At 43.7% G+C, this 19,128-nt stretch overlaps 1 pseudogene; it reads left to right on the top strand.

Moving 5' to 3' along the window:
* The first annotated feature begins 6,083 nt into the window (after nt 1-6,083).
* LOC141080606 (uncharacterized) lies at nt 6,084-17,288 on the top strand (annotated as a pseudogene).
* Nucleotides 17,289-19,128: the final 1,840 nt, after the last annotated feature.

Here is a 19,128-nt window from a genome sequence, read left to right as displayed (position 1 = left end):
TTGACCTGCATGCCTGGGGTTAATTATTGTGGCCTCTCTTTGACTCAGGGAGAGCTTCTTATAGCCCTGGGAAACTCCAATCCCCGTCAGTTATACTTTTGCCTTTGGCCGAGTGTGTTGACCCCTGTGTGCCTGTTGATTGTCTTCTAGCTTGCTTATATGGTTCTGACCCGCTTCTGTTCCCCGTTGTGAGTTTGCCTGTTGATTCTGTACTGTGTATCTGTATCTCTGGTTTCTGACTTCTTGGCTACGTCCTAACTATCCGTTCTGTCTTGCCCTTTGGTATTGTCGTGCTATCTTGTGCTTTGACCCCGGCCTGATCTGTTTACGTCCCTGTCTATGCCCCTTGGTAACTTTGTCCCATAGTTACCATTCTAGGAGTTTTCCTTCAGCTCCTAGCTCTCTGGAGTTTAGGCCATGCCCCCAGCAGTCACGTGCTTCAGGTCCTGCTGGTCTGAAGCACACATCTTCACTGCTGCTGCCCACTCCACAGGTATCTTAGAGCACAGTTTGTCTTACTGAGGACACGCGCACTGGCTCAGTGACCAAGTGCAGTGCGATGTTCCTGACATTATAACTGACCTAAACTTTTTTTTTTTCTCCCACTTCTGCAGCATGGACCAAATGCATGCTTTATCTGAGCCTGTGAAATGCTTGACTCAGTCGCTGCAGAAGCTAAGTTTGGAACATCAAACTCTGGCCCAGTCCTAATGGCAGGTTGGGGACTCAGTTCAAGGTGCGCTTTCCACAGGCTTTCAGCAGGTGGGGAATAGAGATGTCATTTTAGTCCCACCCGAATCCCCGGTTAAGTTACCAGATATGTTTGCTGGTAACAAAAATGAATTTTGAGCGTTTAAGGAGGGCTGTAAGCTCTTTTTCTCCATGAGACCCCGTTCCTCTGGGGATGAGGAACAGAGGGTGGGGGTGGTTATGTCCCTGCTTAGGGGTCCCCACAAGCCTGGGCATTTTCTCTTTCCTCTTTTGCCCCGGAGAGAATGACTGTGGATGTGTTTTTGAGGCCTTAGGGCTTATTTACGATGAGCCGGATAGAGTGTGTTTGGCTGAGGACAAGGTGATGAGTGTTTGTCAGGGGAAGCACTTGGCCCTGGAGGATGCCATGACCCAAGCAGTTCACATGGATCGCAGACTGCGGACAAGAGGTGTTATGCAACTTGAAACACCAATTATTCGCAAGTGGAGGTGAGACCCGGACTACTCCTGTGGCTATGGAGGTGAGCGCTGTCACCTGTGAGGAGAAGGAAAGAAGACGCCGTCGGGAGAAGCAGTTGTGCTTCTATTGTGGGGAATCTGGACATTAGAAGAAGGACTGCCCCTCCTGTCCATCATCCTCCAAGATGGCGGGAAACGACTAGGTCAGGGTAGTAGTTGAGGAGGCTACCCAGACCTTCAGGTACAATTTTCCTCACTTGCAAAAATTGTGCTTCAGGTGGAACTGGAACTTGGTGATGGTCCTGTTCAGACTACTGCTTTTGTTGACTGTGGCTCTGCTGTGAACCTGATTGATACCCAAATTATGACTCATAATAAGATAGGGACAGTCAGGCTTCAGGATCCTGTTAAACTTGTGGCAATTGACTCGTCCCCTCTTACCCAGGATGGTATCTGTTTCAGGTCTGAACTTTTTTCTCTAAAAGTGGGTCCCACTCATGTGGAAAAACTAAGCTGTCTTGTGTTAGATAACTTGCCTGCAGGACTGGTACTGGGGATGCCTTGGCTTCAACGCCATAATTCTACCATTGTTTGGGTAACAGGATAGATCAGTCAATGGGGATGCAAAGATAAATGTTGTAACCTGGGACCTCTTGTTAACTCTGTTAAATCCGTATCTGTGTCATCTGTTGGTCTGGAAGGCATTCCGGAGTACCTGAAGGATTTCGAAGACGTTTTTTCCGAAAGTGAGGCTGAGGCGCTGCCACCACATAGACCCTACGATTGTGCCATTGAGTTAGTACCCGGGGCCAAGTTACCTAAGGCTCGGTTGATCAATTTGTCTGGGCCTGAGCACCAAGCCATGAAGCAGTACATAGCTGAGAGTCTCCGCAAAGGGCATATCAGGCCTTCTGTATCACCTGTGGCAGCAGGATTCTTCTTTGTGAAGAAGAAAGATGGTGGTTTGTGGCCATGCCTCGACTTTCGGGAACTTAACAAGATAACGGTTAGGAACACTTACTCACTTCCCCTCATCCCAGACTTATGTAACCAGTTATCTGGGGCCCAATGGTTCTCCAAGTTAGATTTCCCGGGGGCCTACAACCTGATAAGGGTTTGGGAAGGGGACGAGTGGAAAACTGCATTCCTCACATCAGAGGTACTCTTTGAAAACCTGGTTATGCCGTTTGGGTTAATAATGCCCCCGCTATTTTCCAGAACTTTATCAATATTGTGTTTTCTGACATGATAGGCCGTTTTGTTATCATTTATTTGGATGAGATTTTGGTGTATTCCCCGGACAGTCAGTCTCACTTGCAACACCTACGGACAGTTCTCCTGAGACTCAGGGAGAACTAATTGTTTGTTAAATTGGAAAAGTGTTCGTTTTTCGTACAGGAACTGTCTTTTTTGAGGCTGATTGTGTCCTGTGAGGGGTTTCCTATGGATCCTAGAAGGTGCTGGTGATCGCTGACTGGGTTCAGCCTCAAGATCTCAAGGGGCTCCAGCGCTTCTTAGGATTTGCGAACTGTTACCGGAGATTCATTAAAGGTTTCTCACAAGTGGTTAAACCACTCATGGATCTTACCCGGAAGGGGGCTGATGTAAATAATTGGTGTGTACTCGCTAAAGAGTCCTTCTCATCTCTTAAGAAATGTTTCATGTCCGCCACGGTGTTGGTCCAACCAGACCCGTGTAAACCATTCATTGTGGAGGTGGATGCTTCTGAAGTGGGGGTGGGGGCAGTGTTGTCCCAGGGTCCGGCCACCCTTACTAATCTCAAACCCTGTGCCTTCTTCTCCAAGAAGTTCTCTTCCGCCGAGAGAAACTATGTTGTAGGCAATAGAGAACTTCTTGATGTCAAGCTGGCATTTGAAGAATGGAGGCACTTTTTGGAAGGAGCGCCTCACCCTATCACTGTTATCACGGATCACAAAAATTTGGCATACCTTGAATCGGCTAAGAGGCTTACTCCTAGACAAGCCCATTGGTCACTTTTTTTCCATGATTTCAATTCTCCATTACTTTTTCGACCAGGGTCCAAAAATGTTAAAGCGGATGCCCTGTCCATGAGTTTTGACCCGGTATCTCCCCCCGAGCTGCCGTCCTCCATTCTTCCCCCAGGGGTGGTAGTGACTGGGGTCTCATCAGAGTTGGAACAAGAAATCTTGAGGGCTCAGTTCCTAGCTCCGGCTACCAGGCCAGGAGATAAATTGTTTATTCCAGATTTATTGCGGCCTAGACTTCTGCAGGAGTTTCATGTGTCTAGGCTGAGTGCTCATCCCAGTATCACGGCCACTAGAGAGGCAGTAGCCAGGATTTTTGGTGGCCTTCTCTGGGGTCTGATGTCAAGAAATTCATTTCTGCTTGAGGTGTGTGTGCCCGTTCCAAAAGCTCGCATAACCGGCCGGCTGGGGAACTCATACCTTTACCGGTTCCTGATAGGCCAAGGACTCATCTCTCCATGGACTTCATTACCGGTCTTCCACCTTCCAGGGGCAATACCGTGATCTGGGTGGTGGTTGATAGGTTTTCAAAACAGGCTCATTTCATTCCCTTGGCAGCATTACCCTCAGCAGAAACATTGTCAAGGTTGTTTGTGCAGCATGTGGTCCGATTGCATGGGGTACCCCTGAATGTTGTGTCTGACAGAGGTGTGCAGTTTGTGGCCAAATTTAGGAGGGCATTCTGTAAGAAATTGGGCATCTCACTCTCCTTCTCATCGGCATATCACCCGGAGAGTAATGGTCAGACGGAACGCAACAATCAATCCCTGGAACAAATTCTCAGGTGTCTGACCTACGCCAGACAGGAGGATTGGTGTGATGCGTTACCGTTGGCAGAATTTGCTTTTAATAACTGGGTGAGTCAGTCCACCAACATGTCTCCATTCCTGATCAATTATGGATTTAATCCTCATTTTGGGGAGTTTTCATGGGTGGATTCCGGTTGTCCAGGGGCAGAGGGGTCCTTTCAACGGTTAAAAAACCTCTGGGCTGAAATCCAGCGTAATATCTCTCGGGCCCAGGAGAGGTACAAATATTTTGCTGACAAAAAGAGAGCCCCGGGACACATGTTTCTGGTGGGGGAGAAGGTTTGGCTTTCCACACGTAACATCAACTTGAAGGTACCATCAGTTAAATTGGGACCAAAGTTCATTGGTCTGTATGAGATTATGGAGATAGTCAACCCAGTGGCATATAGGTTGCGTCTCCCCACCTCCTTAAAAATATCCAATGTGTTCTATAAATCTCTGTTGAAACCCGTGGGGTCTGTCAAGGAGGACCACGAGTCTGTTGTTCCTCCAGTGTTGGTGGAGGGTCACTTGGAGTATGAGGTCGGACATATTGGGTACTCTCAGCGGGCGCGCCGCTCCTTGCAGTACCTGGTCCACTGGAAGGGATATGTACCAGAGGATCGCTCATGGGTCCCTGCTCACTCTGTACATACAGATCGCCTGGTTCGGGCTTTCCATGCCAAATACCGGGGAAGTCTGGGGGTCCAGAGGCCCCCCATTGAGAGGGGGTACTGTCTTGATCCCAGTGCAGGTTTTGACCTGCACGTCAGGGGTTAATGTCTTGAGCCCAGTGCAGACTTTGACCTGCATGCCTGGGGTTAATTATTGTGGCCTCTCTTTGGTTCGGGGAGAGCTTCTTATAGCCCTGGGAAACTCCAATCCCTGTCAGTTATACTTTTGCCTTTGGCCGAGTGTGTTGACCCCTGTGCGCCTGTGCCTGTTGATTGTCTTTTAGCTTGCTTATATGGTTCTGACCTGGTTCTGTTCCCCGTTGTGTTTGCCTGTTGATTCTGTACTGTGTGTCTGTATCTCTGGTTTCTGACTTCTTGGCTACGTCCTGACTATCCGTTCTGTCTTGCCTTTTGGCTTTGTCGTGCTATCTCTTTGACCCCAGCCTGATCTGTTTACGTCCCTGTCTATGCCCCTTGGTAACTTTGTCCCATAGTTACCATTCTAGGAGTTTTCTTTCAGCTCCTAGCTGTCTGGAGTTTAGGCCATGCCCCCAGCAGTCACGTGCTTCAGGTCCTGCTGGTCTGAAGCACGCATCTTCACTGCTGCTGCCCACTCAACAGGTATCTTAGAGCACAGTTTGTCTTACTCAGGACACACGCACTGGCTCAGTGAGCAAGGGCAGTGTGGTGTTCCTGCCGAGAAGTTGATGGATGTATATGCTTCTTGGCCAGTTTCTTTTGAATATAGTTGTAGTGAAATATGTATATGTATGGATGTATGACCAGCAGTAAATTAACATCTGTCCTTAGACTGCAACTGTCCACATAGGTCATGACCTGTGTGGACAGCTGCAGTCTAAGGACAGATGTTAATTTACTGTTGGTCATACATCCTTACATATACTATACATATTTCACCACAACTATCTCCTTATGAATGTGCATGGGGATTGATTGGTGGCAGCGGTGGGATATACGAATATATCCTCCCTGGTAATTCATGACAATTGGTGGCAGCGGTGGGATTGAATTTATTTCTATTAGAGCATTAGTGCATGGTGTAAGCAATTACTCCCTGTACTAAAGAATTATTATCCTGGCGAGGAGTGCATCAGTTCTACAAGATTCAGCTCAATGCTTACTTAGACATACTTGCAAACAGTTTCCCTTCTCCGTTTTTCTTTATCTTTTGTTTGGCAAAGACTGTTCATCAATATGGCAGCCCTGTACAAGAAGCAGAGCAAGGAGGCTCTCACCGACCTCTGTGAGCAGAGAGGAATAGAGACGGCCAACAAATCCAAGGAACTGCTGATGCGTGCCTTGGTCGAACAGGACATAGAGCAAAATACTGAAGCATATGGGCAAGGAGAGAGTTCACCTCAGAGAAACCCAGCAATGTCTGCTCTTGCACCGGAGATGTCAGTAATGCCAGTGCTGAGGAGCCTATGGACTCTACTTTACAAATGGACTTACAACAGCTGGGAACAAGTGATCCCAATCTGCGTATGCAGCTTATTCTACAATACTGACAGGCTGCTGTTGCAGAACGCCAGGCTGAGAGAGAGGCTGCTGCTGCAGAACGCCGTGACCAGTCCGAGAGAGAGGCTGCAGAACGCTGGGAGGAGAGAGCTTTCAAGATTCAGATGGCTCAAACAGAAAGGTGTAACACCCCGCAGCTGACCCCCTTCCAGGACATAAATCCATGGAGATCAAGTTTGGAAAACTTCCCTGTGATGGAGAAGGATGCGAACTTAGATACTTTCCTTGGGGGGTTCAAGAAACCCTGCAGGCAATACCACCTACCCTGTGAGCAGTGGGTGCAGTATTTAACCCCAGGGTTGAGAGGCAAAGCCCTGGAAGTTTTTACTGGCCTCCCACCAGAGCTAGATGGGAACAGAGGCAATAAAAGAGGCCCTGATCAGGAAATACAACCTAACCCCTGAAGTGTATTAGAGAAAGTTCCGGAACCTACAACATGGATCAACTGACAGCTATGCGGATGTCGTGAGCACCTTGAGGACCACGTTCCACCAATGGATCAGGGGGCTTTCTGTTAACAGTTTTGAGGACTTAACGGATCTTATCATCAAGGATCAATTTCTTCATATGTTCCCCATGGATGTACGACAATTTGTGTGTGATTGGAAGCCACAAACTGCGGATCAGGCTGCAAAGAATGCTGACTGCTATATGGCTAACAGGATGCCTGAGGTGTGGAGGTGTGGAAGCCATCGGGATTCAGTTGGAAGGGAGGTAAGCCAAATGGGGACCCTTCTCCCTCTGCCGGTCGATCACCAGTGCTGCCCAAGCCCACCTCCTATGGGGTCCCAGGAAATAGACCTCCTCTAGGTGATATAAGCCAATGCTTCACCTGCAACAAAGTGGGACATGTGAGCGCAGTCTGCCCTGATAGGCAGAAATGCCCAACTGCAACCACAAAGCCGTCTGGGCCCCCACCTTTTGTCCTCTTTGTGGCCGACTCTGATATGAGGACCAATGAGAACTATCAATCTGTCACTGTTGGCAACAAAGTCACCATTGGTCTCAGAGACACTGGTGCAGAAGTGACTCTGGTGCGTCCAGCAATGGTAACCCCTGCAGATATCACACCAGGAAAGACTATGTCTATAACCGGGAATGGAGGGGTAAGCCCTGCCGTTCCCATGGCCAGTGTGTACCTGGATTGGGGAGCAGGGAGAGGACTGAGAGAAGTGGGAGTATCAGAGGCTATTCCCACCAATGTGTTGCTAGGCATAGACTTGGGGAGGATGGTGTCCCACTATATCCCTCTCTTACAAGTAAATACTGCAGAGAAGGTGGAAGAAAGCAGCCCACCTGAGATCCCGTGCGAGGAGACAAAATGTACCAATGCACAGGAGTGTACGTATGTGGCAGCTGTGACCCAGAGTCAGGCTGCAGCTCAGACTCAACCCCATAGATTAGAGAATGAGGCTCAAATAGAACTGCCAGAACAGGAGGACCATACTGTAGCCCCTGAGCCTCCTCACATGGCAGACCCAACAAGGCCCCTGATAAACGACACTGAAGACTCAGCTTCAGACCAGGGCCTGGCAGTCACACGAGGCCAGGGGCTGCAGACAGACAATCAGAGTTTCCAGGAGGCCCCTGCGGACAGATGTCACTCTGGAGAAGCTCAGATGTCTTGCAGATCAACCTCCCACTGCTTCTGACAAAGAGAGAATATACTGGAAGCAGGGCAAACTGTATAAAGAGACTCTTCCCACTAATACTACAGAAGCTTTGGACTGTGAAAAGCGACCGGTTGTTCCTTATCTATTTAGGGAACAATTATTGAGAATTGTGCATGAAATTCCTCTGGCTGGGCACCTTGGAACACAAAAGACTAAAGCTCGCCTAGCATAATTTTTATTGGCCCAAGATGGGGACAGATATAGCCAATTACTGTTGATCCTGCGTATTTTGTCAGAGGGTTGGAAAGTCTGGGGATACACAGAAAGCCCCATTGAAACCACTGCAATTGATTGATGAGCCTTTCCAGCGAGTGGCTGTGGATATCATAGGGCCACCTGCAATCCCTTAGCAGCTCTGGCAAAAAGTACATTGTCACAGCGGTGGACTATGCTACACGGTATCCGGAAGCTGTGGCACTGTCCTCCATCCAAGCAGACCAAGTGGCAGATGCTTTACTAACTGTTTCCTCTCGTGTGGGTTTCCCCAGGGAAATGTTATTCGATCAGGGAACCCAATTCATGTCCAATCTGATGGAAAGCCTCTGCGAAAAAATACAAGTATAGCATTTTGTGGCCAGCGCCTATCATCCCCAAACCAACGGACTCTGCGAGCGTTTTAACGGAACATTAAAACAGATGCTCAAAATGTTGGTGGAGACTAAAGGAAGAGACTGGAAGCGGTACCTTCCTCATCTGTTGCTTGCATACAGAGAGGTACCCCAGGTGTGTACAGGATTCTCCCCCTTTTAACTATTTTATTGGAGGAGGGTCAGGGGGCCACTTGATTTGATTAAGGACTGTTGGGAGGGCGACACCAAAACTACGGGCGTCTCAGTGGTTAAATATGTATTGCGGCTCAGAGAAAGAATGCAAAAACTGAGCAACCTGGCCCATGAGAACATGACCCAAGCCCAAATCAACTAGAAGGTCTGGTATGACCATAATGGTAGAATGAGGGCCTACGAGGAGGGGCAGAAGGTTTGGGTGTTGGTCCCTATGTTACAGAATAAATTACAGGCCGCATGGGAGGGATCATACACTGTACGCAAGCGGCTAAATGATGTTAATTATGTGGTGAACCTAGATGAGCATGCAAAGCGTCAGAAAGTATTCCATGTTGAAGGCTCATCATGACAGGGAGGCCTGTGTGTTACCTGTCTGTAGCATGCCTGAAGAGAGGGAGGAAGATCTGTTACTAGATGTGGGGGCTTGGACTCAGTATAGGAAGTCCATAGAGTCAGCAGCATTTAACCCTGAGCTATCCCACAGTCAGAGGTCTGAGCTGATAGGGGTGCTCAGCAGTTTTACAGAAGTCTTCACAGGGAAGCCTGGGAGGACTAAGTTAGCAACTCACCATGCAGAGGTGAAGGCACACATGAGGGAACATGCAGAGGAGATGCAAAACCTCAAGGAACCAGATACGCGCTTGGGAGTTGACCTGTAATTCAACTCCCATGCACGTTCATAAGGAGGGAGGTGTAGTGAAATATGTATATGTATGGATGTTTGACCAGCTGTAAATTAATATCTGTCCTTACACTGCAGTTGTCCACACAGGTCATGACCTATGTTATCCTGAGAAGTCAGTCTCCTGTCTCCAATCTCACCAGTGGGCTTTACTGAGAACCACAAAGTGGAAACATTTCACACCTTCAAGCTCTTTTGAAGAGAGATTCCAATTGAAGAATGACACTATCTATCTATGAGAAAGGTTACTCAAAGAGTTTCAGAGAAAAATAATGTATTCATTGGTAAAATAATCATGGTCCAGTCACAAACCAGAAATTAGAATATTAACATGAGAGGCTGGTGTAGAAACCTGATCCCTGAGTAAATATATAAAATAGGCCTACACACAAAGAAAAAGGTTTCACATGTGAGGACAGCATGGACAACTGATGTTTTCCATTTCATATTTCCCCCTCCCTCAGGGACAGAGTACCAGACTGCAAAGCTCAATATTTCTTTAAGTTTTCTCCCTTTTATTTTATCACTGTTTTTGCATATTTGCATGTCACTTTTTAATTCTATTTTTATATTCTTTTTATTGTAAGTACTGTACCTTATATATTTTCTGGCAAACAAGAGTGCATATGCTGACATTAGAGAGGATGCTGCAATTTTGTATAATTTGAATGACACACAGGTTAACACAGATGTGAATGTGTGCATTAATCCTCCAATTTCTACATCGTTTTTAGGTGGTGTAAAATCATCTTACATGATCCCAATATCTCCAGGGAATGTGATAGATCTTTTTGAGTCGCAAGTGTTAAAAGATATGGAGGCTTTAATTTACCAAAAATCTCCTTCTAATCTAACTGTTCCTGAGAGACAAGTTTTAGCTGAGATTGAAAGCTGGACAGATACAGTGGTCAGAGCCGCCAATAAAGGTGGCAAAACGGTATTACTATAAAAAACACAGTATTTAGGGGAAGCTAATAGACAGCTTTCTGATACCATTACATATTCGAGACTTCAACATGACCCTACCAGTAAATGTAAGAATGAATTACATTCTTTCCTTAGAAAGTATGTTGAGCTGGGAACCATTTCAAAAAGGACAGCTGAAACACTGCTACCGGAGTTTCCCATCAAACCGCATTGGTCCTCCCTGACGTCTTGTCCTCCCTGACTTCCATTGTGTCTGGGATGGGGTCCTTCACTGAGCCCCTATCCCAGTACATGGATTGGCTTTTGCGTCCACTCCTTAACCCCTTAAGCCCCAAGGGTGGTTTGCACGATCATGACCGGGCCAATTTTTACAATTCTGACCACTGTCCCTTTATGAGGTAATAACTCTGAAACGCTTCCATGGATCCTGGTAATTCTGACATTGTTTTCTCGTGACATATTGTAATTCATGTTAGTGGTAAAATTTCATTCAAATAACTTGCGTTTATTTGTGAAAAAAAACAGAAATTTGGCAAAAATTTTGAAAATTTCGCAATTTTCCAACTTTGAATTTTTATGCCCTTAAATCACAGAGATACAGCACACAAAAAACTTGATAAGTAACATTTCCCACATGTTTACTTTATATCAGTACAATTTTGGAACCAAAATTTTTTTTTGTTAGGAAGTTATAAGGGTTAAAAATTGACCAGCGATTTCTCATTTTTGCAACACCATTTTATTTTTACGGACCACATCACATTTGAAGCCACTTTGAGAGGTCTATATGATAGAAAATACCCAAAAGTGACACCATTCTAAAAACTGCACCCCTTAAGGTGCTCAAAACCACATTCAAGAAGTTTATTAACCCTTTAGGTGCATCACAGGAATTTTTTGAATATTTAAAAAAAAATGAACATTTACCTTTTTTCACAAAAAAATACTTCAGGTTCAATTTTTTTAATTTTACCAAGCGTAACAGGAGAAATTGGACTGCAAAAGTTATTGTGCAATTTGTCCTGAGTACGCTGATACCTGATATGTGGGAGGAAACCACTGTTTCGGCGCATGGCAGAGCTCAGAAGGGAAGGAGCGCCGTTTGACTTTTTCAATGCAAAATTGGCTGGAATTCAGATCGGATGCCATGTCGCGTTTGGAGAGCCCCTGATGTACCTAAACAGTGGAAACCCCGCACAAGTGACCCCATTTTGCAAACTAGACCCCCCAAGGAGCTTATCTAGATATGTGGTGAGAACTTTGAACCCACAAGGGCTTCACAGAAGTTTATAACGTACAGCGGTAAAATTAAAAAATCATATTTTTTCCACAAAAATGATCTTTTCACCCTCAAATTTTTATTTTCCCAAGGGTAACAGGACCCTAAAAGTTATTGTGCAATTTGTCCTGAGTATGCTGATACCCCACATGTGGGGTAAACCACTATTTGGGCGCATGGCAGAGCTCGGAAGGGAAGCAGCGCCATTTGACGTTTTTGGCTGGAATTGAGATCGGACACCATGTCGCGTTTGGAAAGCCCCTGATGTACCAAAACAGTAGAAACCCCCACAAATGACACCATTTTGGAAACTAGACCCCCAAAGGAACTTATCTAGATGTGTGGTGAGAACTTTGAACCCCCCAGTGATTCACAGAAGTTTATAATGCCTGGGCGTGAAAATAAAAAAATTGTATTTTTTCCACAAACATGATCTTTTAGTCACCAATTTTTTTATTTTCCCAAGGGTACCAGGAGAAACTGGACCCGAAAAGTTGTTGTCCAATTTGTCCTGAGTACGCTGATACCTCATATGTGGGAGAAAACTACTGTATGGGCACACGTCGGGGCTCAGAAGGGAAGTAGTGACGTTTTGGAATGCAGACTTTGATGGAATGGTCTGCGGGTGTCATGTTGCTTTTGGAGAGCCCCTGATGTACCTATACAGTGGAAACCCCCCCACAAGTGACCCCATTTTGGAAACTAGACCCCCTAAGGAACTTATCTTGATGTGTGGTTTTTCTCAAAGTACTGTCACCTTTGATGTACGGCCTCCTCCCCACACTGCCTGTCCAGAGCTGAGTAAGAGTCAGTGATAAGCGGTCATAAAGGAGCACTTAGGAAGCAACCCAGGGGCAGACAAGGATGTCAGTTCTCCACCGCAGCTCCAGCCGAAAACCTCCAATGGAGGATAGTAGCAATGAGAAAATGGAAAACGGTCTTAGGAGCGCTGGAATGAGACTCAGACATGAGATGGGTTTAAACCACAACGCGTTTTGATGAAGATGGATCCTCCGTCGAAACGCGTTCTGGTTTAAACCCATCTCTTGTCTGAGTCTCTTTCCTGCGCTCCTAAGACAGTTTTCCATTTTCTCATTGTCCAGAGCTGAGAGCTCAGTGTCAATAATCACATTTATGTTTATTTTTCTCAATTTGTACTCACTGTGCAGTGAGATCTGAGCAGAGTGTCAGTAGTCCAGAACAAGCAGGTTATTCCTGTGTGAGATGTGTTGGCAGCCCTGATCTCAGACATGTAGAGCGGGTGCAAGTTGCATAAGCACAAACAAGCATAATTGTGATTAATTTGAGTTCTTATCTCTGGGCAGAAAGGTTTGTAATGTGGCAGAGGTAAGATCAGCTGCTCTGCCCCTCCTCCAACACCGGCTCATGTAGGAGATTAGACCAGAAGATCAGCAAGGTATTATTATGTCTTATACTCTGAGAAACCTGCTATAAACTATGTTGGGGGTATGTATTTCTCTCCTTGGATTGTTGCTGCCTGCTTATGATTGATCAGCATCATACAGGGGGAAGTATATGCCCCTTGTGAAAACTTTCTGATAACATCCATTGGGATATAAAATAAATTAACTCATTAGGGGACACAGACTTTGATTGCTATTATTGCTGCAACAGAAACGCGAGGTTAAAAATGAAAAACAAAACCCTTTCATTCTGCTATTCAGCCACTATTACATCCTATTGATTTATTTATTGTACTCATTTATATAGCACCATTAATTCCACAGTGCTTTACAGACAATATTGGCACTGACCCCGATGGGGCTCACAATCTAATTTCCCTATCAGTGTGTTTTTGGAATGTGGGAGGAAACCGGAGTACCCGGAGGAAACCTGTTATGAATGAGTCACCGAAGGAGGAAAAAACAAAAATACATGCTAAGTCCAGAAAACCGGAGAGGTTGTTAGCTATCGGATTGCAGACCCCTGATCCTATCCACAACAACTAACAGTAGCCGTGGGGGGTTCCTACGATGCCCTAGACCCCTCGATCACAGCCGGAGAACTAAATAGGCCTAAAGAAAGAAAGGGGAAATCTAAACTGCCCCAGAGCAGACCCCAAAGCAATAGGCAGCTCCCAACATATAATGACGGTGAAGCAAGATGCAAACACTAACACAGATAGAAAGATAGGTTGAGCAAACGATGGGGCCCAAGCTAACTAAAAAGGACAGGATAGAAAAGCTGCTGTCTGCAATCCGCAAAAAACAATACCAAAAAATGTCCCAACCGTCTGATAGGAAAAACAGGCCCTGAAGTCGCTAGGACTTCAAAATGACTAGATCAGCACTCAGGTAAATTCTGAAGACAGAGCAAAGAGACAAACTGATCAGAGACAAAAATGGAACTCAGCACACCCCCGACCGGGGATGGCTGAACTCCAAAAAACAAGGTAAACAAAACAAAACTAATAAGTTCAATCGCAGAGCAAAAACTTATCTTTGGGAAGCAGGAATCAGACTGGTCTCCAAGAATCCAGCAGAGAAATCACCAGCGACTCAGAAAGGCGTCGGCTGCCTTATATCCAGTCAGCAGTTCCTGTTACCCAGTCATCATCTACCAGATCAGGTGTTTGGTAATCAGCCTCACTACCTTCCTTCACCAGAAGAGGGAGTTCATCAGACATCGACGGTGAAGGGGAAAATGAACTCACAACAGAAACCCACATAAACACGGCGAGAACATACAAATCCTATTTTCAGTTACACATGTAAAATTTGGTGAAAGTTTCTTTTTCAAGTCATTATATGTCAGGAATTATGAATCATCCTAAACTATATGTTGGCCACTTAAAAAGAATAACCTGCATTTATTATAATTAATTCAGCAGAGCTTTGAATATCCTCTAATAAAAACTAATCATCCGCATGACATTATACATAATGTTTGATGGTCAAGAAAACGGAATTGTAAGATCCTTTGATGACATTTTCAGTTCTTTTTTTATTTTTTAAATATGGAGATGCACAGCAGTTTGCACAATCTAATCCCTTCCTCATTTTCTTTTTTAATGGGTTTGCATTAGAAGCTTGCAGTGGAATAATAATCCAAGTAATTTTTTTTTTAATTTCATGTAATCTCTTTTAACAAATTTTCACTGCTGTCCTGGTTGCTGTGTACTTGTCACAACATGGAGCCAAGGTCACTAAACCTGCTTTTATTCTAACAGTAATAATTCTACTTTAAGATGCGTCATATCAAATTGTCTGAGACTGTTCAGTCTGAAAATCTATAGGAAATAAATAACTCTTTTGGGCAAGGTTTGCAAATAAAAAGTAATTTTCTACTTCTATGATGTGTCAGAAAAGCAGAGGAAATAATGGGATCTAAAATGTTTAAAAGTCACTCAGGGCGGTCCTTCATGTTATTTCTCCAAAGTGGGAATCAAAGGCATCAGATGATGTATAGCTGCTACTCACTATCCCAGCATTTGTAGTTATTATCTGCAAATTAAAATCACAAGAGCTGCCTTTAAAAAGTTATATTAACTATAAAAGAGAAGATAAGGAACTGGACAAGTACACCATTTAGTATGGCAGAGGCGGCAGAGCAAAGATTAGATCCAAACTGAAAGTTCTTAGATTGTTAAAGTTTATTCTCCAATTTGCCCAAAGCATATTTTATTACATGAAATAAAACAGAAAGATGTCAAGGATTGAAGCATGAACCAGTATTATTGGTTATTATAATATTATAATATTATTATCCACCATATTTGTTTAACTATCTTATTCTTGTATTGTTCAAGCAAATTCTAGAACTAGATGAGATAGGAATTCTCTCTTAAAGGAAATCTGTCAATAGGTTTTTGCCAGCTAATCTGAGAGCAGCGTAACATAGAGACCCTGATGCCAGCAATGTGTCACTTACTGGTCTGCTTGCTGTGGTTTATCTCCTGCTGATAAAACAATTTTATCACATTCGACTAGTAATCCTGCTGCCTTGTAGTCCTCCATTTTATAACCTGTGCAACCCTGCCCCAACCCCTGATTGACACCATCCTGCTTATGGACAGTGGACACAGAAAACTGTCAATCAGTGGTGTGGGCGGGGTTATATAGAGCTCAGCATTCAGAGAACTGCTAGATCTGTAGCAGTTATAATAGTGATTTTATCATAATTACAGAAATGTTGATTCTAAGATCCACAAATATAGTAGTGTAAATTAACTTGATTAATTGATTCACCTCTTCCTGACATGGTGATTTTTTTTTTTGTTTTATGCATTCGTTTTTTTCTCCCCTTTTTCCAAGAGCAATAACTTTTTTTATTTTTCTGTCAACAGAATATGAGGACTTGTTTTTTGTTGGATAGTTGCACTTTAGAATGACCCTGCTCAGTTTATTATGTGATGTACTGGAAAGAGGCAAAAAAATTCAAATGTGGCAAGATGGCAAAAAAAAGTGTTGTAATGCATTTTTTTAACAGCATTTACTATACAGTAAAAATTACAAAATTTATCTGGCAATATGATTCTTATGATTCTCCATGTCAGTGCAATCAAGGGATATCAAACATTCATAGCTTTTTATTTAATTTAAATGTTGAAAAAAAATTTGGAAATTTATAAAATAAAATTTTTCACTTTTGTCACCATTTTCCGAGGTATTGTCAATTTTCAATTTTTCGTCCGTGGAGCTGTGTCAGGGCTTAGCATTTTTCATTGATCCTATTTTGGAGTAAATGCAATGTTTTGATTGCCTCTTATTTTATTTTTATTGCGGTGTTGCGAAGGCCAAAAACTGCAAAATTCTGAGTTTTTGAGTTTTTTGTCATTATAGAGTTTAGTGATCAGGTTAGTTAATTTTATATTTTAATAAAAATAAATAGGTTAACAGATCAGACTTTTCGGATGTAAAGATATTGCATGTATTTTTGAAACTATATTTTATTTCCTTACTTTTAATAGAAGAAAAGGGTTGATTCAAACTTTTATATTTTTTATTTTTTCATGTTTATTTTTTTTTCTTTACTTTTCTCTGTGCTTGTAGTTCCTTTAGTGTATTTTAACCTGTGGTGGCCTGAGCACTTTTGCTATATTCAGCGATACCACAATATTTCTGTAAATAGCAAACATCATAGTCACCTATGAACAACAGCCAGTGGCATTCACAAGAGTACTGTCACGATAGGCATGGGGATCTTCAGAACATCCCCAGTTACAACATTGTGCCCCCAGGCCACAAACTGTTAATTCTCCTGTCAAAGATTGACAGTGAATTAATTTAACAGATTGACTGCATCCTAACAGCCGCAGGGAAAGCTGCACTGTATGTGTGGCTATTAGCGGCAGATGATGGCTAAATAACACCACCATCATATGCCAGTAATAAAGTAGGATCAGTTCAAAGTTAGCGAGCAGACATATCTTGTACCATAAGTTATGTTAGTAAGGGGTTACAGCACTAATCTACTCTCACACAGCAAATTAAATATTCTACCATTGATGAATATCAATCTGAGCTGTACGATAACAAAGCCAGATTATATACTCCTAACTAAACTCAGTGTCAAAGATGGTTATGGTGTACATAAAAGAGAGGGACCCCACTCCAAAAGTGAAAATGTACCCCCAATGATAGGCTGATATTTTGGAACCCAAAATAGAAAAGTATGGGGTTTGTTTTCTTCAGGCTCTTTCCTTGGGCCTATTCCCCACCTCTTGTTTGCTATCTTTTTCTTTTTTTAAGGGTGTGGCACCAAACAAGTTCTTACCAACTGGTAGTGAAAAGGATATGAGCTAAGACCCCTCTCTCCATGAGCTCCATAGCAGCTGCATGGTCTTACTGTATAACAAATGAAAGAAATACTTGAAATCTTCCATTAAATCCACTTTCAAACATTGAGCAGCCACAGTTAGAGAAAAGAGATTATATTAAGTTCTTAGACTCCTCAATTAGGGACTATCATTTTCTAGTTTCATTTGAATGGCTGTCAGGGTTAAAGACTTAGGGTACCGTTACACTTAGCGATGCACCAGCGATCCCGACAATGATATGGATAGCTGGTGCATCGCTAAGTGGTCGCTAGTGAGCTGCCACACAGGCAGATCTCGCCAGCGACTTAGCAGGGGTCGGGGGTCGTTACTTACCTGTCCTCCCGCCTGCGTCCACGCGTCGCTCGTCGGCGCCACAGGGAGCCCAGCAGGAAGCGCCCGACGAGAAATGATCCAGGACGTTCTCGCATGACCAGCGATGAGCAGCGGGGCAGCCGGTCGGAGGTAAGTATCAGACATAGCGATATCGCTAGCAATATCGCTGCTACATCACAAAATCGGTGACATTACAGCGATATTGCTAGCGATATCGCTATGTGTAACGGGGGCTTTATTCCCACGTTCTTGCGTGAGTAAAATTTCAAAATAATTGTTAAAACATGCAACTTTACAGTTTATTTCTCACTTGCTAAGAGCAGAGTGATTTTTAATAGAGATGAGCAAAAAGTGTCCAAATATCCTGCTCCAGAATCCACTTCGATACTCAATGAAGACTGGACCAAGACAGTGTGAACTTTTTCTTCTGGCACCGAAATGCCAGCATCCTAGATACCACTGTGATTATTGCTAGTCTAAAAGCCATGGCTGTACATGTGCAGTGCTGACAAGTTCATATAATCAGTACTATGAAACTAATCAGGATCGCTGGAGTATTGTGTTAGTTCCTGATCCTGACCAGCTTCAGAGACAATCTGCTCCTCCAATCCGGCAGAGGGAAATGTGTCTCATACAGTGCACAACGACACAGCTCGACTGAGCTATCAATCAAGAAGGAGCACACAGCTTCATAGCAAGCAAGAAACTGGGAGGATTGGGAGTGGTGCATTTCTACCAAAGATTATGAAACAACCTCTTTAATAAGAAATGGTACATAGGTAAAAATATTTGTACATATTGAAAGTTAAATACCATCAGGTTTTAACTACAGTAAATCCTGTTAAAAACAATGAATTCATTGTTGACCCCTTACTAATCTCTGCCAAATATATTCCTCCCAGGTAAATGCTTCTTTATGCTCTGTAACAGATATACATGTATATCCGATGCAATGATGTGACTGTTGGCAGGAGTACCGTTCCGTAATGCACAGCTCTGATCTTGCAATTACATCAGTTTTTGGTGAAATTAGCAACCATGACATTGAATACAGATGTCATATATTAGGCAGATGTCTTCCCCCATTTGGTGGTGAGATAATTTAGGGTAGTTTATGTGATATCAATACCACTGAATTCATGGCATACACTTGACTACCAGACGGGATGGAGAAAATGTTAAAAATTTTACTCTTAGATGTTGGATAAGTATGCGCACAGTAATTTGCTTTTTATTGCTCTCTCACTCTCTAGTTTTGTTTTATTTTTCTCTTACACAGTCTACATGACAAATTGTTTTCATTTTTATTGTCATTACAGTATTGCTTGCGCTGCTGCACACCTGACTGCATTTCTTAATGCCGTTTTTTAGCCCAAGGCACAAATAATGCCTGCTTAAAATATCAAGAATGCCTGAAAATCATTAAAATAATTATGTACATTAAAGCAAAGCAAGTGAGCGGAGATGCTGTTGGGCTTCGTCTGAATTTTTCA

Source organism: Dendrobates tinctorius, unplaced genomic scaffold (assembly GCF_039654945.1).
Source record: "Dendrobates tinctorius isolate UK_male_01 unplaced genomic scaffold, ASM3965494v1 ptg000003l, whole genome shotgun sequence".
Taxonomy (NCBI): Eukaryota; Metazoa; Chordata; class Amphibia; order Anura; family Dendrobatidae; genus Dendrobates; species Dendrobates tinctorius.
Note: the sequence above shows the minus strand (reverse complement) of the source record. Positions and strands in the feature narration are given on the sequence as shown.